General features: G+C 43.8%; 1 protein-coding gene across 5 annotated transcripts in view; it reads right to left on the minus strand.

Moving 5' to 3' along the window:
- The window catches only part of cadm1a (cell adhesion molecule 1a), a 371700-nt gene that overhangs the window by 176513 nt on the left and 170762 nt on the right, over positions 1 to 24425 (minus strand). The gene's annotated exons all lie outside the window — the stretch shown is intronic.

Raw genomic sequence — 24425 nt, forward strand, 5'->3', positions numbered from 1 at the left:
GGGTTACCACGACAACCAGAGCATGGTTGACTACTGCAACATCGACTATTGACCAACTGTTACCAACAAAACAATTGGCATTGAGTGAGTCACTTCATATCTGGATGAGGCCTGGATAACCACTCGTGTCTTCCCTTTTTTTACAGTAATGATTTTAGGAATCTGCTTCCTACTAAAAACCGAAATGCTGCCATGATGTCTCCCAGGTCATTATCCTTTCTTTGAATGGCTCTTCACACAAGCTGCATTTCCATTACACTTTTTTGCAAAATAAAAGTGATATTTCTGAGAATTTAATAAAGTACAGTTGAGCTTTGTACATTTCCATTCAAAGGCGTTTTGCGAATGAGCTGTAACTCTCGTACAGTCTTGTCTCGCGACATCCCGTAATTCCCTTAAATTCTCGTCACGCGAAAACTTACTTTGAGGAAGATGATCTTCAAATGAACTGGTCACATGACCCCCCACGTCATCCACAGGGATGCCAGCGGCAAGGAATTGCAAAAAGTGTTTCCATTGCTGTTTTGCCATACACTTTTATATCAACACATCTGAAAAACATACGGGGGGTGCAAGGAAAGTAGACGAAAGCTTTATATTAGAATCTACTGAAATATGGCGGGTTGGATAAGGAGAAGGATTTTGAACAATATCTGGACTGTGGAATCTGAGCTCTGAAAGGAATTAATATGTGTGTGCACAATTTTGAGCATATTTGTAGGACTTTAGTGCACAGAAGCTTCTATAAGCGCTGGAATGAACGACGGCTTTGGTGCACACACAACTTATACCTCCTATTTTTTTTTTTTACCAGCAAGAAAAATAGGTCGACACAGTGCAGTCTAGAATCATTTCTGCTTTACAGATCAACACGTGTGAGTTAATACATAACATGCACATGTCACTGTGCTGTAAATTAAGGGTATAGTGTTCATTGAAACGGCAGCTCTTTGTTTTTGTTCTAGGGAAAATCAACTGAGCGAAAACATCTGTGAATGATCTGTGAAACTGCCTCATACTCGTGGGATTTTATAATTGTATGTAAATTAAGTGTTTTTGTAATTGCACCCTTTTTGTGTATTGTATTCCAGACGTGTGTGTGTGTGTGTGTGAGTGTGTGATTGTGTGTGTGTGAGACAGAGAGAGAGACTACTGGATTTCAAAATAATATGTTTTGATTCTTTTGCAAAACATGAGATTCAGACTGTACAATTTTAGCACGTCGTCTTCTTATCCCCATGCATACGCCGCTGAACACGTTGTATAAAAATTCCTCCGGCATCACACAAGTTTTCCTTTGTGTCTCCGGGTTAATTTAATGAAAAAGTCATCAGCGCTTTTGCTCCAAAGCGGACGAGAAAAGGGGAACCTGCCCCGGAGCCTCATCCGCGCACATGACCCTCGACGGCCAATGGGAAGCTAAATATCAGAGGACATTAATGGTCAGTCAGGCTTGGCGGCGGAGCAGGAAAAAGCTGCCAGACTGCGAGTCCCTCACCTTGACGCACAAATGGCCGCGCACACGCCGGGCCGAAACCCCTCCCATCCACGGACCACACACCGGAAATGAGTGATGAGTCTACAGTTAGGATCTGCGGGAGGGCCGGGATTGAACAGAGCTGCGTTTTGTCACGCCAGCCCTGGAGGGGACATTTCGAAACCGGATGACACCTCATGAATATCAAATGGCACCCTGCTTTTTAGCGTGACACACTTCACACCTCCTGGAATTAATTATCGGCGGATAATGTGGCAGCGACGTGGTCGGCCGCCGCTCTGGGTTTTCAAGGTGTTCTAAATAACTTTTTTGATGCGAGTGAAGTTGGACAAAGGGAAGAGCGCTTCTCAGAGCTAGGCGTTAACGAGCACCTCAAATAGATCCGCGGCGCGCTGATCAAATGAGACAAAAATAGCAAATATGTCAGCACAATTAGCGAGGCTCTTTGAAAAGCTGCCTCTTTGGACGTCATGCCGTTTCTCACGTGTAAAGCTTTATATCTGTGTCCTTTCTGAATAAACCCCCGAGATGAGCTGATTAACTTCCGCATTAGATGGAGCTACAGTCCCGACATGGCTGAAAAGGAGCCCTGGACTCCATTTCTCAATTCTACTATCCATGCCTGTGTACTCGCCAACTTCATTAAAATAAAAAGGTGTTCGGAGGGAGCGGGAGAGTCGCACCCTGGCCACTTCATCACAGCGCGCGGAGAGGAAGAGGGTGAGGGATAGCATTTGTAAGTAAGAAAGTGTGCGTCTGTGTGTGTCTATGTATGTGTCCCGGCCTGCTTCAAAGGCAGCCTCTTGGACAAGATCAGTGCTGTGACCCTGTTCCAAGCCTATCAACAGGCTGTAGGCTGGCAGGTTTCTGGAGTGGAGACGAGCCTTTAATCTGGGACAGATGAGGAGAGGGAGAGAGAGGGAGAGAGAGAGAGTACACAGTAAAAGAAAAACGAGCAGAAAATAGAGAGAGAGAGATGTAGAGAAAAAAAGGCAGAGAGAAGAATGGCTGGGGCGGTTTCAGAGAACATGCAGAGGGAGGTAGGCGTTTGGCCAATGGAAGGAAGCCAGGTATCGGAACACACACAAAAGTAAACCTGCAAACGGCAAAATGCCACGCATGCTCAAATAATTCGGCTGCATCTGTATGTCTTCACATGAAAGGGATTTAATGTATGTTACACACAGGTTTTCATCTTACCTGACCTCTTATGTGATCTGCTATTCAGTGCGCTTACAAGCAGAGCTTAATCAAGCTATGGAGAAAATCGAATAACAGGCGGGAACATGTCCTCCTCCTCCTCCTCCTCCTCCTCCTCCTCCTCCACACTAGGTGGTGATATGTGTCTTTTCAGCAGGTTAATACGGCCTCCTTTCCAGTTGACTTTTTACGTCATACAATAAACAACTGGCATTTCAAATAGATAATTTGGCTTTTTTAACCTTGCACGTAATGTACGTGCTACTTATGGTGCAGATAAGGTGCACTATCCCTCAGGTGGTTCTTCTGCAGGCTCTGTTTACCTTCTGGCTTTGTTGGATGTTTTTGCATATGCCAGTGCAGAGGTTGTGTTGCATGCGTGCACGCGTTGTCTAGTTAAAGATTGATTAAGGCGTATTTATGCTGGTAAAAAACGATTTCCAATCACATTATCTGGGTGTCTTAATTGGATAAGGAGAACTCCGATTTTAGTCGTAGTAACGTGTTTACATGCACTTAAGTTGTCCAGTTAAAGTCGGATTAAGGGAATGATTAGTTTTTCTTTTTCATGTGCAAGTAAGCGTACTGATTCCACCAGCGCTCATCACTTTGTCGCTCCAACTTTCTCTTCTTGAACATTTGAACATCATACAACAGTTACAGTTAGATACACAGTCTTACGTCAGCCAGGGTCAAATCAGTTCTGATTCCACATAACAGTTTACACTTACTCTAAATGAAATCATCTGATAAGATATACAGCATGTATTTACAAGAGCCAAAACATAAATCACCACACAAATGTTTTGGCATGAGCAAAGTGGTTTGTCTTTTGTTTTCAGTTTTTTTCCTCCCAAATTTATTCATTGAACAGGATGACCAGGATGGACCGGGATGGACCATAACCAACTCTGGCTTTGTTCATCCTTTCTGTTGCCTCCGTGTTTATGCACCTTCCTGGAAGCTCATCGTGCGGCCAGATGGAATTTCATTAGGAGCTAATGTTTTTCTATTGAACTGATTATCAAAAGATCACACCGCCTGATTTAAAATTCCTCGATCTGTTCGGATTGATGTGGTGGCGTGAGGCTTTTTTTTAATGCGTGCATGTAAACAGCCACTGATAGCATATTAATAACGATTGAAATTACAGACTATTATGTAATTCCACGCCACTTACAGCTTAAGGAATATTTCTCACAGTCTAAAGATGCACGCAGGCAACTAAGTTTTTGTGGCTGGGGCTGCTCTGGTTGCTTGCTGGCTTCTCAGAGAGAAGCCTGCAAGCAGGACGGGTAGAACACACCAGACCCGCCTAGTCCAGAGATGCAGACAGAGAACATGAGGGGGATGTGGTATCATACGCTGGGAGCAGAAATAAGAGAGGGGGAAAAAAAAGATGAAAAACAAAGGCACGACACGAATAAAGAGAGGTTTTGAAACAGTGCAGAAGAAGTGAGGAGAGAAGGGGAGTCGATGCAAAACAGTACTTGGTATATATATATGTATGAGTGTGTGTGTGTGTGTGTGTGTGTGTGTGTTATGACAGAACGAAAATAGAGATAAACTGAGAAGCAACAAGCCGGCTCTGCTTCAGCAACTGTGAGTCATGAGAGAGTGTGTACCGCAGCATGCGTATGTGTATGTTAGGGACCGTGTGTTCATGTATGATGAATAGTAAACAGCCCCAACTCATACAGCATCTATATTAAGAAAGGATCTATTGCACGTATACATACTAGGGGTTGCATGAAGTTGGCTGTTAGGTGGTGAAAGTCGAGTCGACGCCGACTAGTTGCAGATGACATCACCAATAAAAACAGAGTAGAAATTGATGCTTTGCAACAATAAAATCTATATTCATATGTATAGCACATATGTATAGCTTGTATAAAAACAGGCTGCAACTCAACTGCATTATCAATAGAGTTTAACAGTACTCCACAGTTTGTTGGAAGATAGGATAGTGTACCTGGGTCATAAAAAAAAAAAAAAAGTATTTCTTTGAAACCTACTCTGTGCAGAGAAGCTAAAGGTCGAATACAGCTTTAGCTTCTTAGACAAAGAAATTCACCAGCAAATTGTTGACGTGCAGCCAGGGCCGTTGCAGGCAAACCAGGCAATTGCCTAGGGCCCCGAGCTAGAAAGGGTTCCCCAGAGACGCTGATATTGGTCCTTATTAATGACAGTGATGGAAGCCCTATAGACAGTGAAATGGCAACACGTTGGGAATCACCCCTAATAGGCCGCCCTTCTAGTGGCTGCTTGCTAGTGACTAGAGGGGGCCTCCCGGGGAATGCTCACATTCGCTCGGTAATCAGCGACACAACTTGAAACCCCCTTAGACACTGCAACGACGACACATTGGGAGTGTCCCTGATGGGGCCCCACCTACGCCGGCAAAATGAAGCGGACCCATCCTTCAGGACACTACATGCCACTTTGTCCCGGTCCCACCAAGCATCAGAAAAAACTCAGTGTTCAATGCTGGGACACTGGGGCCTCCATGGTGCCTCTTGCCTGGGTTCACAGGGCGTCTTGAAACAGCCCTGTGTGAAGCCTCCTTCTCTCCGTTACCACAGGGATTTGATGAAGGTGTTAATTGACCGCTGTCAGGAGGATTAGGGCCTCCACATCTGACTTCTCTGAGGCGTTGTTATTGACACGTGATGGGCGGCTTGATGCTTAAAGCGTCGTGGCACAGGAAAAAAAAGTTGGGGAAACTGGCGAGTCGACTCCCGACGATGACGCACGACCTCCAATACCCTCACAAACACATTGATAAACAGCCATGCATTTGTGACAACAGGTGAGAGGGGGAGAGCGGAGCAGAGAGAGCGTGACGGGTTTTCATGCATTAAACTATAATTTGCATCTGAAAGTGCAAACACAGTGTTATAAATAGTGATGTAATAATGTAATGTCGATACAGATTTGCTGTGGCCCTGCTTGGGATTCTGTTGCGCTCACTTCTTTGCATCTATTTGCTTGCGGTGTTTACACTTCCGCTTTGCTTCGCCGTGAGGACGGGCGTGTGCTGCCAAAAAGTTTCACTGAATATATATTTGCAAATGTTTTGTGTAAAGTGTACACACCATGCTAATGTGTGCCGAGCTCACAAATTTATTCCGGGCGCACCAAAGGATTTCCAATAAATGGCGAGGAAGGAAGAAACTGTCGTATTTAAACTGTGGTTTGACATTTGGGAAAATTAACGATACTCCTTTTTTTTTTTTTTTTCTTTTTGCTGCAAGAGGGATCAGGAGTCTGATAGAAATCTGGTGTCTGTGCAGAGTTCAAGCTGAGAGGAGTCAGGATGCTTTCATCAATCAGCCACAGGTCTTTAAAACCTAATAAATATTTTGATGTGTTACCAATCACAGGAGCCGATGAGATGACGCAAGAAGATAGAGATAAAATGGACCCAAGCTCCACATATTTGGCCCCAGAGAAAGTACCTGTACCACCAACTGGCTCTTTCCATCGGATCTCTGTTTCCAGCAACAGCCAAGCAGCATCTATTTTTTATACTATTCAGCAGGAAAGCAGGCCTATATTTGTCCTGCTTTGATGTGTTACTTTCTGTCAACTATCCAGGTTGAGTATTCGAGACACCAGGTACCCAATTTTGGTGGACTAGGAAATTTCCCCTCATACCACCAAATAAACACACCAAAAGGCGAAAAAGTCAAGTAACTTTTTTTTCTGCTTTAAGTACTGGTTAGCAGTGCTTTAAGTGGTACTCACATAGCAGTTGCCCCTAACCTGGCATAATGACACTTTATTCCACAAAATGTGATGAGGAGCCAGTGCAGCATCTAATTAGATGGCGACAGTTCAACAAGGACAAGAGGTTGATGATATACGGCTGGAAAGATTGGGGAGTCTGAATTTCTGGCAGATCAGCACCTACTTCCATGACACATGGAGGATGTTGTGAAATGATATGAAGTGGTCAAAATTCATGCAACTCAAAATTAAGTAATTTCAGAGTGACATTTGAAGCTAGCACCTATGTCTGACCTCAGTCTTTGTTGAAACCGCTGTCACCATCAGGCAACTTCACAGGCAGCAGATATTGTGTAACTTATCCAGCAGCTCACCAGCAGCAGCTGGTTGTTGCATTATTTCTATGCTGTACCGCTTTCTGGCAACGGTAGACACAAACACAGCTTGCTGTGATTTCCATCTGCCATAAGAAACTAGGGCTAAGAAACACAATCGGCAGTATTCAAGATCCGGAGGCACCACCGGGTGCTACTCTCCCACCAAGCTGGCAGTTGTACATGATGTTGTCCTGCTGTTGGTTAGTAAATGCTACTTTTCTACAAAATAATTTCTTTATGTCAATACTGTTGAAAGTACCTGTTGAGTCAGTGTTCAAATGTATTGAGTACATCAATTAATCATGATTCATGCATCTCATCTGGAAGTACACCTTTTAACTACAAATTGCTCATTTAGGGTGAAATATGCAATGAATCCAATCCGCCATAGATTAACTAAGACTTCAGTGATCACCAGGGTCATAGTGACCTCACTGATACACACAGGAAAGATTTCTTCCATGTTCGATATTCCATTAGGCCACTAAAAACCTTGCCATAAAGATAAAACATTGGCTAGTCAGACACAACGGACGTAGATTTTAGATTTATGCTGTAGATTTATTGGGAGACCCATCAGGAGTTGTATTTACAGCATGTAACATGGCTCGACTGCATTCCCTATCAAGTATGGATGGACTCTGCGTGACACACGTACTGAATACTATAATTGTACGAAGATAAATCAGAGGTTTCATACATCCAAAGGCTATTTTCGCTGCTTGACTTCTTCATAATAGAGTCATTTTTCAAAAGGACCCAGAAAGAAGGATATGTCTATTTAGGAAGGACCAGAGGCATTAACAGTAAACAAATGGGATGGAAAAACAGGGCACAAACACATCCGAATGGGTTCTTTTCTGAATACTCGTTTTTCAATTTTCCCCATGTTTCACTCTGTGTATTGTGATCGGGGTAAAGGCCATTATCGCTTGGCAGATTCTTTTTTGCTTTTGTTCCAAGACTTCAAAGTAGCAAAATCAAATCATGATGTTTTTAGGATGATACTTTGAACCCCGTCAAACAAATGACTCTTTGTGGGCTTCCAAATGTTTCGTGAAAGTTTGGAGCCGAGAGATAAGCTTTTAAGAAAGTTATTCCAGAGATAATCCAGGGCAGAATCTCGTGTGCGAGCCGATGTATTAGTTTAAAAGCCTCGCAGGCTGGTTATTGTGAAACGGCGGCATTGAGTTAATTTGTAATGGCGTTGAGCGCTATTGTTTGCTCAAACCAAGTGCACAGAAAAAGAGCACTCTTCAGTTAAATATTCCATAGAAGTGGGTGAAGAGAAAGAGCAGCCACAGTGACGTTTAAGGCTTCAAGTACAGGCAATAGGTTCTTACAGCATCCTACTCAAAGACCCAGCAAACTTATAAGACACTAACCAAGGAGAACATTTAACTATTACTAATCTTTTGGAAAAACACTTGATGGCACATTACACATCAGATGGCAGTTGTACACGTCCTCCTGTTACCTTGTTGTCAGTCTAACCTTTTCACAAGTGAACCAAACCAAGGTTAAATCAAAGTTTTGACAAAAAAGAAAAATTAAGCCAAGATAGTACTCTCTACAGCAGGCTTCTTCATCTCACAAAGACAACACAACAATGTTTCGGTGTCCTTCTGCACTGAATGTGAACCTATAACCGCGAAAGCACCGTAAGAGATCTCACTGATAACTACTTGCACAAGCTAAAACACCCCTGTGTCATTAACATATAATACGCAGCTCCTTCCTTTGTCTCAGAGTAAAAGCAGTGATTTTAGCAAAGCCTCCAGTGAAGTGGAATACAGCCACTGATTAAGTTAATGATGTAATGAATTCCGGGACATCATGAGTCAATAACCCTCTTTACAAAGCACTTAGCCTTGGGCTGAGATGCATGCAATGCCCCAAAATATGGCTGGCATGTCTCTGAAGCTTGAGATGTGTGTTATTCGTTCTTCTGACTAACCACACCAATAATGGAAGTAGCCCAAATATTTCACGGCAACCGTTTTTGCATAAGAAAAAAAAAAAATGGAGGCAAAAATTTACTACCAAGGGTTTTATAACCCTGGCCTTTACCGCTTTCCATGAAATGTACCATTTATCCACATGACTAAAGCTAAGAAGAGGAGTCAGCTCACAGCCTCTGTCATATCTGTGTCAAATGTATTGTTTCAGTTGCCCAGAGAAAAACTTGCATCACATTGGAAATCTAGTAATGTTTCTCTCTAAGCAGATAATAATGGCATCATTTCTGCACGATGCATCCAAACAAAGATTTGCATCAGTCACTGTCAATCAAGTCAGCATGTGTTCATTTTGGCAGACATTTTTGATTTCCTCTGAGCTGCCTATTGGTTTCAGTCACATTTTAGTCATTTTTAGTTTTAGTCCATGAAAAGTCACTTGGTCAATTTTTGTCAATACTTGAAAGAAAATTTAGTATCTGAAATTTCTAAATAAAGCCACAAGAAGACAGTTCAATGGCTGAACACATATTCCTGAGATATCTTGTCACCCTGTGCATTTCAGAGGACAGTACTTATGACTATTGTTGTCGTAATTCGAGAACAAACACGACGAGGTAAAACCATCAAGGGTGTACACATTCTGAAGCAAAATGACATTTCCAATCTTAGACAAAGAAATGCAGGATTGTGACTTGAAAGATATACTGTATTACTTTGTATTTGGACTCATATTTTAAATCTGCTTCCCACCAACAAAACACACTAGTTAACACTCAACTTTCGGCCACCTGTTTTAACAAATCTTTGCTGCCCTCATCAAATTAGTCCTTGGTGTGGCTTTTAGTTTTGAGCCAAGTTCAAGTGGATGCTGAGTACACGTTGAACCTAGTTAGATGCAGCAGACGCCACAAGGCTTTTCTACAATGCCAAGCGAACACAAGTGTATTGAAATGGCACCAATTACAGTACATGACCAAGTAATGGTTGAGTCACTGGTGCCGGTCAAATCCCTTGAAGCTCCATCTGCCATTTTTTTGTTGTTATCATTGTTGTTGTTGTTGTTGCTAAAAATAAGTAAATTCTGGATGTGTTGTCCTTCTGCAAGGTGGAAACAAATTGGAATCCCTGCAGGTCTGTAGAGAAAGAAAGAGGACCACAGGTAGGATGAGAGAGGATCGACAGTGAGAGGAGAGAAGCAGCCTGCCACTCATCATCCAAGGGCCAGCGAGCATGGTTGAAGTCTGCAAGGCATAGGTCACCAGATCCATGTTTAATGTGTGTGTGTGTGTGTGTGTGCGTGTGTGCGAGATGTGTGTCACTCCCACTATTGTGCCTCATCTCTTAGCATCACTGCAGGGGCTGAGGATGTGTCACATCAACCACAGGCCAGTGAGCAAGTCTGGGGAATTGGGCTCTCTTACTATATGTGCGGCTGTGTGTATGTGTGTGTGTGTGTGTCCATACATCTGTAGGTAGGTGGGCGGGTGGTTGAGTGGCTGTTTTTGGGTGGGCGTTTTTCGGAACGGAGTCAGGAAGCTAAAGAATCTTGCATTTCTATCCGTCTATACCATGCAGAAGCAGCTTAATACTAGTTATACACTGTCCGCGACTTCTATTCATGTGTGCTGTGCTGGTTGGCTTTGTGTGTAATTGTCGTGCAACTGTCTGTAGTACGAAATCATAGCACGCGACCGACTGTGACGGCTAGGGATCTGCCGATCCGTAACGAGAGATGGGCATCGGGGCCCGTCCGCGAAGACTGGAACATCCCTAGTGACAGCTGCCATCAACTCCTCCACGAGATCTCCATCTCAGGCCATAAAACAACAAATTTGTGTGATGCATCCTGGAACAGGGCCCAAGCAGGGACTGTCTGAGAACACTCTCAATCGCCTAGGTCATGGTACGTCCAAGAAAACAAGATGAAACTGGGGTTTCTTGAAGAGGCGTTGCCACTCACCTTGGAGTTGGGGTTTTAATAAGAACGTCTGCGGGTGTAGAATAGGTTCTTGTGCTCTTTTACTAAAGTAACGTCATACATTGAATCCTCTAGGTCCATAACTCTTAAGGCTAAAAAGAGCAGCATCCCAGGAGGAGCGTGACTCTGAAAATAATGCAACACCTTCCAACCAATCAACCTACTTTCTAAGGTTGGACTGCAAACAAGGGGAAATCGTGTCCTTGGTTTGAGTGGATAGTAGTGACATGAATGCCACCACAAACCAAATTTTAATGGTTTAAAAGGTGTTTAAAAGGTGTTGTTGGTTATTTTGATGACTTGCATATGCAAATCCCACTTTGCCTTGTAAACTACAAAGGCTTTGTTTATAGCTACCAAAGGAGTTTACAGTCTATTTAAATCATGAGTAAGCAACCCAAAAGCTCCTAATTACTCTGAGCAGAATCTATTTTCAATTATTTATTCGGATCTGCAGCCGATCTGATCTAATCCCGACTAATCTCGGCCAAAGCCATGTCGGCGATGTGTCGAATGTGTAGAGATCTGCGTGTGACATGTAGTAATGACTGCGGAGCGTGCCAGTACCGCTGTGCGGCTGTGTGCGCTACCACCGTAGCCCGCTCCCGCGCGCGCACACACCGGCGGACGAGTGCGCGTCTGCCTTGTGTGTCACACCTCCAAAGCAGACCTATAAATAATAAATGACTGTCCATGCAGAGGAGACATGGCAGCATGAGCGAGATAGGAAAATAGAAGGGCCTTGTTAATACACCTCCATCCGGGCTGCCAGTCAGCCAGCTAACCAGGCTGCTCTGGGGACAGATAATGGCTAGCTGTGCCAACGGCTAATGCCGCTGCATAATGATGAAGCCCAATCACATACCGGAGCACGTGAAAGAGCAATGGCTTTTTAAGTATCTGTTACGTGTAGATAGGTTGAATGAATATATGAAAAAAAAAAGGCCTCATTCAGAACCACGTCTGGCTTTTCATTCCTTCTCTTTAATTTACAATGCATGCGCCGCAGATTGCAGACCCAGAGCTATCTTATGTAATGAGACCAATTTGAACTAAATGTTTATTGGATCCATAAGTAGTATCCTGTGCTAATTTTCCATTCGACAGTCTGAGTGAAAGTCACACTGCAGGGCAAGGAATACAAATGGAGGGACAAACACAAACTCTATTCAATATACCGCTGCTGCTGAAATAACACAGGACGCTGATGGTTTGAAAGCATTACAGCATCAAGTGCATGTTTAACCTCCAGCACACACGCGGGGAACGTGGCAGCCAATTTCCCCGCGCTGCTGGAAAATCTTGCACACACCAGCGTGTTCCTCAGAGCGGCAAACTTGAATATTTTCATGTAAATAAGTGTCTGTCACTATATGTTGCCCAGTGAGGAGGCTGTTTGAACCCATGGCCCACGGATCTGTTTACATGAGAGTCCTTCAGTTCACAGTACTTTGATGTGGGCGTCTGTGGAGACCCGCCCACCCACCCCCACAAAAGAATCATGAGTCATGTGACGCACAATGCTGCCTTCTGATAGAGGAGAAAGGAAGAGCTGACATATAACTGGTGAAGTTTTGCAAGGGATACTATTTAGATTTTTGAGGAAAAAAATAAATAAAAAATGCCCCTGCATTTACCACTTATTGCCATAGGTGTCGCCAAATAGACCAAAGTATAACTCTTGCTGCTATGATATACAGATCCACATATACATATTGCAAACTTCATATCTGAAATATCGTTTTTTATATATCTTGTACAGTTTCACACATATACTTTTATTTTTATATATCATTTTGTATAAGACATACTTAATATACACTACATAACAAATACTATTGGCAAGGACTTTTTAATCTACATTGTTTAATTCTAACAGAGTATATATATATACGGTCTATATATACACTATACATACACAGTCTATAGTCATATATATATATGGAATAAATAAAGAATTTATCTATCTAAATTGTAAACTGACAATGATTTTCAAGTATTTCTAGTAACTTCAACAAAAAGCTGCACACTGAAAAAAAAAGCTTCTGATTTTCCTCTTGCTGGAGGTCACATGACAAGCTTTATACCGCGTAGCCACTTTCAGAGGCCTCCACTCAACCAGAAAGACAGCACTTGAGCGTCCTCAGTGTGGATGGGGGCCCTTTTCCGCATATCATCAACTGTGTGTTACCACGGCGACACGGAGCGTGACGTGCGGCCCATAATAGCACAATTCATTTCAAAAGGCCGTGACGTATTGCAGCCGCTAATACTCCTAAAATGATGTCACGCAATGCAATGCTCTGCGCACACGAAGCCTTTAAGGTGAGGCGAGTTCAGCCATTCTTGAAAGCTTCAGTTAGAAAAAGAAACACGGGATTGAACCGTCGCCATTCTGCCGTAATTCAATCATCTGGACTTTTCTGCATAAGCAGACATCTCTCACAAAGGTTCCTTCCCACACTTCAGATTTCCCACGGCTGCCACGAAATGCCAAAGCCGACTCGACACCGTTCGTCACGTGAATCCCTCTGCCACACAAAATGCTACATTCCCCAAGTGTGGAGCAAGCTGTCAGAACCATCTCCACCGGCGTAGAAGAAAAAAAGAAGAAGAAGAAGGAAAAAAAAAAAGATTTCCATGAGAGTTCAAAGATTGCAATAAGTAGTGCTTTCAAATGCGGAAACAACTCTGTAAAAGCAGCAGCGGGGAAAAAAGGGAAAGTAAAAACCCAGTGACGCGCATCATTTGGCAAGATGACAGCTAGTTAGTAAAGGGAATAGGCACCGCTGTTTTAGTGGGTTCCCCGCCGAATATTATCGCCACCGCTTCATCTCGCGTCGTTGTTGTTCTCAGTCACTTTGAGCCGAGTAATTGTCAAAGCTGAGCACCTTTCAGCCCCCGCAGAGAAGGTCACCCCACCCTGTCAGAAAAACAGCAGTCGACTTTGAATATCTAATGTCCTCCTCCTCGATACAAACGGAGCTTCGCTGATGGAGGGTGGCAGCGATTACTGGAGCCTAGACACGTCCAGAGGTAGAGAGCTGCCGTGGAGAACGCGCTTTTTTTCGGTTCTAATTTATAAGGATTGTTGTGAGCACAGGCTGATGCCACGTGCGAGGCTTGGCATGCAAATAAATAAATAATAATAAAAAAATACGCTGGATTTCTGACAGACTAGTGGGCAGGCAAGTCCAAAGTGACTGCCTCACACGGAAAAAGCTAAATGGTTAGCAGCGTAACGTTTCGCCGGCCGTGTGATCTCATCTTAAGCCGAGGCCCAAACGGGGGCCGGCGCTCCGCCTGCGCTCCGGAGCTTCCGGAGCCCCACATGAAAGAGGAGCTTCTGAGGAGAGGCCATGAAAGCAACTCGTCTTCATAAAAGAAAAGTAATTGATTGTGATGCATAGTGTTTCGGAGCGAGGGCCAGACATGTTAGCTCGTTGAAAGGCGCTTCATATTTCATACTTTGTAGTTTGTTTACGGCTGCAAAGATCCGCGCAGAAACTCACTTGGTTTCGCAACCGCTCAATAAAAAAATGAGGCTATTTCAGGTAAATAGGGCAAACAGGGGCGCTTTTACGTGTTAATGATGTCAGGGCTGCTTGAGCCACGTTTGTTTCGCGCGATTCCACGTCCGACTGAAATACACAAGTACAGTCGACGGTGCGCGGCAGCCGGCGTTGGCCCCACCGCCTCTAATGCTCCTGTAGTCCTGCTCTCATTTTGTGGCTCATTTGCCGGCATATTGCAGCGCTGCAAAAATCAAGATCAGCGACTAATCCAGACGGAGCAGCAGGACCGCCGGCCGGTTCCCTTTCACTACTGCTCCGCCCGCCCGCCTGCTCGCGGATGGATGCGGGCTTTTGTCAGCCTATAAATCAAAACGACATACATAATATATACAGGTAAAAAAGAGACGATCCCCCGTCCCTGAAATATGAGCACGGATCCGAGAACGGGCACACGCACAAAACAAAACTGCTGACAAAGACAGAAATAAGAGGGGTGTCATATTTTTCTAGTGTACACTGAAGGCATTGTGAGAAATGCTTGCAATTAATGTTCGGAGGTATTAGGCATGACAAGAGCCGGGCAGGATTTAGCCAACCTCAAAAAATAAATAAATAAATAAATAAATAAATAGATGATGTGCTTGACCTTATGCTGTCATTTTGGAAAGCTAAGCAGTACGGGCAGGATGTGAGACTGTAAGGGGAGGAGCCAAGTCACATTTTATCCCCGTCCACAGCTCAGATACAGGCAGCCTCAGTACGGGGGCTTAACTCGAGGAAGGAGACAGAGACGGATGCGCTGCCGTGTGATGCCAGGGCTGCTGTTATTCTTTATCCTGTGTTTTCCGCGCGATTCGACTGCAACGCACTTTTCGCACTTTTCCTCCTCGCTTATCGGCGCGCGGAATCAATTATTCAAATCTGCCGGTCTTTGGTGAAAAAGAAAAAGTGACGACCCCAGCCTCTTTTGATTTATCCTGGTATCAGGGCCCTCCGCGGGTCATTTATCAGCTAAATGGCTTTTTGAATCCATATTCTAAAGTTCATTACAGCGATTAAAGATTTATTCAGTCGTAGTTATAGATAATTCATCTGAGGCCTATTAAAATGCCTTTCTGACGCTGCATCGCAAGGTCGTTATTTATTTAATTATTATTTATTTTCGTAAGGGAATGGCAGATTCAAACCGAGCACCAGATTTGGCCTGCCTGGGCACTTCAATCTCTTCTGACGTTTGAAACGTTCGGCATTTCTTGAACTTTTCAGCCCCTAACTTTTTCCTCGGGAGCCTCCGAATTTATGAAGAGGAGCTCTTCATCGGCTCTTCGCCGGCGGAGCAAACGAAGGCGCCCGGCAGGGAAGCAAAAGTGCGTAACGGTTGTATTTGTTGTTGCGTGAACCTGATAAAACATGAAAGGAAAACTCCTCACAGGTGTTTTAAATGAAGGTACAACTTGGGGACCTGCCTCGAGCGACAGCAAATAAGTTGATAACACAATTTGGCAACTTGACACCTCCGTCAAAGACAAAAACATGAGTCACATCACTAAATACACGACACTATGGACAACTTACTCACAGACATGTCAAGGAGTTAATTACAGTTTTCAAATGTCAGTGATCAACGTATTAGTAACAGTTTATTAATAAGAAAAAAGAGAGATTCTCCTTTTTTACTGCACCGATATTTACAGAGCGTTGTCTTGGGCTCTGAAATAACGGTGCAAAATTAAAAACAGACTCGCGTACGGGCTCTTTCAAGAGTTTTCAGTCAACTGTTGTGTTTTTGTTTTAATGGAAGTCGCAAAGATGTCAAACATAGCCCCTCTATAAATATATCTCCAACATACTACATACCAAAAACCCTATTGACTCGTTCACCGGCATTTTGCTGCGTTCAATTACTGAAAGATTTGGCTTAGGGTTACGGACAGGGGTGGGCAGTCTTTCACTGAGATTGCCCTCTGCCAAATCATGTACTAAAACAACACAATGGGTACCAATCCATCCAGGCTCAGGCTACAGTCATTCTTCCGAGTCCTATATTTGGAAAACCTTCTCTCTACCAGACTACAAGACTCGTAAACACAAACTGCAGGATGTAAATCAGATCATGATCCCAAATCTGGGGGCATTAAATGCAACACTTTGCATAATCTCAAGCAAATAAAATGAGATTGTGGCGCAACAATTTGCTGGAAATCAACTGTTCCATACTCCAGTCCAGTAGGTGGCAGTGATGCATCTTCCACCTACTGGCTTTACCTTCATAATACACAATATGACAAAACATTAGCCCTGTGTAGACAATCAGAGCCAATGTTCTTAAAAGCTGTTTTGCAATCAGTGTTGATAGTGGACTTTATATAATAAACATATTGATTCTCCGACAGCAGCCAGTTTGTTGTATAGACAAATTCAACTCAACTCAATGATGGTCACATGCCGTGGATGATCATAAAGTCGGTCTAAACAACTGGACTGGCCCAACAGGTCTTTGCCAGAGCGTAACTGGTTCCCAACTGAGAGATTTCGGACCAACTCTGGAGGAACTGCCACAGCTTTTTTGTAGCTGGGGAATTTCCTCCGGCTCCCGGGCTAGAAAAACCAAGCGGGATGTGGATGATGACACTCAGTCAAAAAAAAAACTGTAGCTGTCAGAATCTGTCAACATTAGAAAACCTTCTAACATAGCCTCGAGAGGTAGGACGTTCATCGTAGCACCAGCAGCTGCTCTTTGTTCTTGTAGTCTTGCTTCTCGTGGTTATTGTGGAACAAACTGACATAATCCCCCAGATTAATAAACAACAAACATGTTTGATATTAATTGCGCCCTGATGAATTTGCAAGCAGCTGGGGTGGTTTAAGATCAGATCTGTAAAACCATCACGTCGCCAGATGAGCAAGCCAGGCCCGGACAGATTGTCTGTTTAGGTAAGTAAGTCAGGGGATAAATTGGCCCAGGACTCCCGAAGTCTGAGCCCAGAATTACTTAGGTGCTGTTAGATAATACCAGGCTGTGAAAGAAAGAAAAACTATACTACACCACAGAACAGAGCATAAAGAAACTACTTCCTTAGAGAGAGGGGGAAAAAAAATCAGTTTCTTCACAAAAAAAATGTACAACAGTTACGCCTGCATGATCTCAGCGAGAAGACCTACTGAAATTATGGGAATTATTGCACTGCACGGACATTTACTTCTTCACTTGCCATGGTTCCAGTCAGTACCACACACAGTGCATCGCCTAGCACTTGCCCTGGTTTTATTTTGGCTCCTCTGACTACATTTGTCCCCTCACACCAATAAAAGCCTCCATTTGGGGTCATTTCCTGCTGCTGAACCGATTACATTCTCCCTTTTAACCAAGCCACATTTTGCTTGGAGGGAAACGGAGGTCCGCGTTTCCAGCAGTCTCTGTGTGGTTATTTGTTTCAAATGGCCTCACCCTCTCATTCCCAAATGAAACAAATTAAAGGAATAAACCCTCCGGAGTTCAAATAAACCTATCCAGACATGCCCGCTATGAAATCACTGTAAGACAAGCATTCGCCGTCCTCCACTCTGTCTTCCAAACTCCTTTGACACGGTCCGGACATCTTGGGCCAGCGGGGGGAATTAATAAGCCTTGATTTCCATTCTTTCCAAGCTTCATGCTGTGCTTTGCCTGCTGCGGAGGATGGCCAGACTTTGTGGAGGGAAAATGGGGACAAGAAAGTAAAGGGCTAATGGTGGAAGAGACAAAGAGACAGAAGGAAGAAAAGTGCCTACAAATGCAGTTTATAACTTAGTTTACAATCCATTGAGTTCTTAATGGTCCCTGGAAAAAAATAAAACTCAACACATCATCTCAGAGGGCCATGTACTGTATCTTTACAGCAAATGCTGCTTCCTTATACAACGATCAGCCACAACATTACAACCACTGAGAGGATCATCAACCATCTTGTGACAGTTCAATGTTCTGCTGGGAAACTTTTGGACCCAGCATTCATCCATGCAGATGTTACTCAGAGATGTATCACCCAACTACACCAGACCAGGCGCCCCCATCCAATACCAATGACACCAAAGGTCCCCGACTAACAACATCCCATTGCCATACACCACAGGACACCTTCAGAAAGCCTGTGATACGTCACAGCTGCTTTAGAGGCACAAGGGAGACCTACATAATATTAGGAAGGTGGTCATAATGTAATGCCTGATGGGTGTATATCACAAGGAAAGCCTGGAGTTTAGCCCCTCAGCGCCTCAGAGAAAGTTATCTCTGATATCTGACCTTTAGAGATGGTAATGTCGGCCGAAAGCCGGGGTCTGAGGCAATATCTCCACTGACCACGCTCTTAGCATGCAGGTTTCTCCCAGACCTTTACTAACCTTTAGTTTTTCACCGGCTTGAGACAGGTGTATGAAACGGATAAAAGCAATCCTGAGTGTACATATGTATGCGTGTCCGCGAGCGCTTTGGCATGGGAAGGAAAGGGCAAGTGCGGTGGCAGTATTAAGAGACGAACGGGGCGGGGATGAGCAAAAAAATGTCAGATAAACAGCCTGATGAAAATCAAATTATTTAGAATGGAGATAAACTTCCTGGATTTTAGGTTTGTGCTCATGTAAATGTGCTGTACATTTTGTGTTTTAGAAATCCTGCATACTGCCGTGCTCTTACATGCTACTTAATGCTAAGCTAACCAGCCATCTCGTCCACAAACTTTTTTTTATTGAACCGTTAACCCTCATGTCCAATAAACCCGACTTTAAAACCTACCCACTAGACTGGATTAAAGGAGCAATCTAACACCGCAATCTAGCCATTATGTTATTTACAAAGGTTTTCCCATCTAGTTTTAAAGATAAGCTGTCACAATTAGCCTCGTGCATCTGTTAGTATGCACAGCTATAGATAGAAAGTTGCTTTCTTCTTTCATTTACAAAAGATCCTAGAATAGGATTTCCCGTCAAAGCCTTGCCACAGTGTAGTGGGAGCCAAAATGGCTGGAGATGCGGCCGTTATATACTGCACGCATGTGTGCCTCTGCGTGCGCTCACGAAGGGGGCGCGGGTCCATCTGAGCGCGCACGCAAGCGTCCATATGTGCCTCGCTTGTGTGCCATTTCCCATTAAAGCCCCGGCCGCCCAGCAGGCGCGATTTTCCACCGTTGCTCCGAGAAAAGGAGCGCACGACGCGGCTCCTCTCCAGCACCAGTCATCTGCCGCCATTACACCTCGAGGAGACTTCAATCACTCCGCCGACGACACGTTGAAAGTGCCTCTTCTGATACAATATTTCCCACGGGAGTGGGGTGGCGGGAGCTCTCCACACACCTGGCGCAAAGGTGTGTCACATTGAAGGCGCCCGCCACATGTCCCTTCAGGGGACTTTCCTAATGAAAGCCCACGCCTTTCCATCCCATTTTTGCCTTCCTCCCGCTCCTCTGTTCGGTCCCAACTCCTCCGCCTCCCCTGCCCGCACCACACTGAGCGAGGGAGAGTGAAAGCGCTGAACACTGCTAGTAATTAGTGGTCTTGATAATGGGGCAAGGCCAAGGAAGGTTGCCAATAATCTGGCCTAATTGCTCAGATGTATGCCAAAGCTTTCGTCTAGGACAGGGTGGCAGATAATGGCTTTGGCAGGTGCTGCCAGGGATATGCCCCTGGTGACGAGAGCTTTTAATGACCACTGGAGTGTGTGTGCATGTGTGTGTGTGTGTGCATGTATGTCAGTGTCGATGCCGATACTGGTCCTCGCCACTCGGGCTGAGTGGGGAGAAAAAAAACAACTCATTGTATTGTTTCATAATTGCTTCTACAAATCCTGCTATCAATATTTCACACCCGCTTCTTTTCCAAAGCTTCCATGTCCAGATTACATTTTCAGGAGACAAGAGTCTGAGATTTAAAATCAATTGCACTACCATTTTAAAACATAAAAGGGTGTACAAATGATACGTTTGCCCGAGGTCGGCGGCGCACGCAGGGGTTATTAAAATCAGCGGGGACTTTGATTGGCTTGAACGCGTTTGCGAAACATCATCACGCGTCTCCCCAGCGTATATTTATATTTGAATGAAGGTAGAACCTCCACCAGTGTAGCAATAACAGAACGACGTGCTTTTATAAATGCCGTGTGTTTGCGCCGTGCTGACTGGATGCTTTATGTACTAATATTATACTTTAAATAAAGACTTAATTCATCACCTAAATCATACAAGATTAATTTAATCATGTTACATTTCTGAGCTGCTAATGTCCTGCCATTTTCCTCATTAACATCCTAATTCGTGTAGCAAGGTGATCCAAAATGTAATCAGGCGTCGTGTATTAAACTGAGGGGACCTGTTGTGAAAGTACAGCCATTGTGACTGCAGAGTAAAAAAGCCATTAAGAAAGCTGTATTGCAAGAGAGTCCAATCACGTGGCCTCAGAGATGATATGGTACAATCTGGACCCTGCCAACGTCACACTGTAAATGGTTTTTCTTCTGTATCACTACAACTTCCTGAATTTCCTTAACACTATATGATGTCTTCACCATCAGACATCAGATCAACCCACACAGAATACTTAAACACTGATAATCAATTGGTCCATTCTTCCAGACAAGTAACATGTATATTTTACAAGGCTGGAAGCCAGTCCCAAGTTCCCATGCCCAAAAAACTTTGGTTGAGGAAATTCAGTCTGAGTTGCGTTGTTAAGAATTTGCTTTGCTTTCCGTGAAGATCTACCAGGCAACTCAAATCGAACAACAAAAAAAAGGCTGAGAACCCTATGTGACATAATTTATTTGTAACTCGTATTCTGCTGAACCAGGCTAACATATCACAATTTCAAATATCCTTAACACAGCAATTAGTACAAAGGAAGATGGAAACCAGGAAACGCCTCCGTGATCACAAAAGACTCCTCTCACATCCTCCATCACTGCTTTCAGATGCTGCCATCAGGCAAACGCTTCAAGGTTCCACTGGCCCAGCAAAACTTCTTTAATCCTCCCATTATCCTCAAATATTACTAACACGTTTTACCCTCAAGAAAATGATTTACATAAACTTGTTGACCAAGTTTTTTGTGTCAGGCACTTTGTTTATTTGTTGACTACATAAATAACCCCTTGCTACCAGTGAGTTGACCTTCCCTCTACTGTTATTTTTTGAATGATGAACATTCATTGGGGTCAAATTGACCCTAAGGATAACAAGAGAGTTAAAAAAAAAGTTCCATCCCCTCTGCAAAAATCTCCCTTAACAAACATAAATACACTCATGCTGCTGTTAACAGCCCCCTCCTTTTTGTTGAAGGCAATTTGATTATATGTATTTATTTCTCCATTTTATAATGTTTGTCCTTTAAATGTTTTTATGAAGCTATCAGAGATGGATTATGACAGACAACATAGTTTATCGCATCGTATGTTTTTGCCTTGAATCTCCTGACACGACATGCATTAGTCGGCCATACACTTTAAATGTACCCAATATACTCAGCTGACCTCGATAAAGAAATACCTACTGGGCACGTAATCTCATATATATATATATTACAGAAAAAAATGGCATCTAGGACATGGTTTTGCAAAACCATGCAATAAAATCTGCCCTACTGCACCGAGCAACTGGATCACGTTGCCATTTGTTCACAAAATCATGTCAGTTGCGTTCGGGTTGCAGGGTGAGGTAAGCTTCCCGTCTTGTTTTCCGATCCGTTATGTTGGTTCAGCGTGCCTTATTCAAATACTTTGAAGGAGGTCAGGTTTTCTTGCATACACACTCCACTTCGCAAGTGCTGCAAAACCAACAACTCAAAGACACTTACACCATCCTCGGAAGTAAAGCGAGAACTCGCCAAGGAAAGAATACGCAGCGAGTGATCACTTCCCATTCCATTCAGCTGTAATCAGTAATCAGCCCACATGCAGTCAACACTAGAAACTGGAGCGCACACCTCTGAATAACAAGTGCTGCCCGGAAATAGGCGAATAAAGGGTCCCTAAATACAGTAGCCATTTGGGTCCCTGGAAAGGAACAGAGTCAACAGAGATCAAGTCAACCAACGCCACGGTCGACTGACAAAGACCAAAGCCCTCAGTCAACAGTGACATTTACTTTTATCCTCTATACGGCTCAAGCCAGCAGCAACCAGCGCCGGCGGACAGACGGCCATGGAAGTCCACCGCATGAAGCTCGTCTCTCCCAGGACAACGCTGCCTCTTTTCTTCTTTTTCTAACCTTTGATCAGAATCACAGCGAATCACCGTCAAACGGCGTAATCATTTTCAAACCTGATGGCAGAATCGCACAACGATGTGCGGTTGGGGGCGGGGGAGCTAGTGCAGGGAGGACACAGCGGGAGCTCACGGCTGAATGAAATAACCCACACGTTGTTGACTGACACTCACCTAAAGGAGAAAAAAGAAGAAAAAAAAGAGAGAGAGAGAGAACAGGGAGAGAAAATATTAAATAATGGATTTCAGCTGCAATATTGACAAGACAAGAATCACAAAGCAAAAATCATGGGAAGGTAATTACTGTGAATGTTTGAGAGAGTTGTTCAGAGCAGCCCGGCTAGTTCACGTGTCTGAGGCAGGCTTTTATTGTTCACACCGCCGGCTAGCTTGACTCACATCGCGCAGAGAGGCGGGATGTGTGATTTCGCATCAGCGTTCAAGGTTACCCGTCGCGCAGGTGCCACAAAATTTTCCAGATAGGTTTTCGTAACCTTGGATATTATTGTGGTGAAGTTGCCTCCCACATTCTGGCAATTAGTTTAGTGAAGGTTATCGTGATCAAAAATGTGCTAAAAAGAAAAAAAAAAAAGACGTAATGAACTTTAAATTGTAAGGGTTTCCTTTTTCAGTAATTAAAAATATGCCTTTTTTATTTTTTAATACATTCAAGGGTTTAGTAATTAATAATATCTGGCAAGCAATGCGACTTAAAAATAAATTACTGCATTTCCTTTCAGACAATTCTCCAGATATCACCCAAACTACTTAGTGAAAAATTGACTGAGCCATTATGAGTCTAATTATTTCAGTTTGTGGCAGTCATCTGCATACGCCTCATGTCCTCAAAACACTTTTAACACGTGACTGCTTGATCCTCTTAAATCTGCTTAAGATTCAAATACTCCGCAGTTAGAATATTGGCCTGTGACATTCCCAAAGGTCGCCGCATAACAACTTTAGAAAGAGCAGATGGTTTTTTGGAGAGAGTAGACGTTAATAGGCAAAGTAAGGACCATAGTTCCAACTACTCAAAGGACCTCTGTGTTAATTAAAGAGCAATGGACCCTCAAAACACTGCGCAAGTTTGTTTCTCCGCTGCTAATGAGTCTGGTTGCTGTTTGGGCCTTGTTGCTCGGTGTCACAGGAAGGGACATGAAGTCTGTAAGGAAATGTGTACACTAGGCTGCTCTCGCCGGACACGGTGCGCTGAATAGCGTACAGTTGGCGATGCGCGGACACGTTCTGTTGACGAGGTATGAATAAACAAGTGGCCGCTGTTAGGTCGACAGGAAGTTTACACCGCTAACTGCTGCCTCCAGGAAATAGCCACATGCTCACACAAGCCTCTGGTGTTCTCGTCTCGACAAGCAAACATTGAAATGGGAATAATACAACCTTAACTAGCGACAAAGCTTTAAGCCGTGCATGTTTTGACGGACGGAGGGGATGTAAACTCACGCATGTAGCGCATGAAGAGAAAGACAGCTAAGTATGCGAGTCACACTGGATGTTAGCATGACTGTTAGCCTGTTAGCTCGTAGGCCTGTGGATACTGAACTCGATTTCTGCTCCTCGTGTACATGTCATAACATAAACTCATTGTTAATAGGTTTTATTTACCATAGAAACTACTAATATTGTAATTTAAGTACGTACATGTCTTAATTTATCAGCTTGATTTAGCCGGCAGCTCGATGTATTTGAGGCATTCTGGTATCCACTCATTACCTTAAGGTCACAGTGTTAGGGTGAAGTGCGCACTACATTTTCCGAAGGCTGTGCAGCATCTAAGACTCAATACGCCCAGTCGGTTTGGAGATCTGGACTCGGATAAGCTTAACACACTTGAACATCCCCGGACTACATCCATGTCTGAGACGATGCTGCTAAGGTACAAAGAGGTAGGATGCTCTCAGTCGCGTTACCACATCCCAATG

This window comes from Mugil cephalus, chromosome 15 (genome assembly GCF_022458985.1).
Source record: "Mugil cephalus isolate CIBA_MC_2020 chromosome 15, CIBA_Mcephalus_1.1, whole genome shotgun sequence".
NCBI lineage: Eukaryota > Metazoa > Chordata > Actinopteri > Mugiliformes > Mugilidae > Mugil > Mugil cephalus.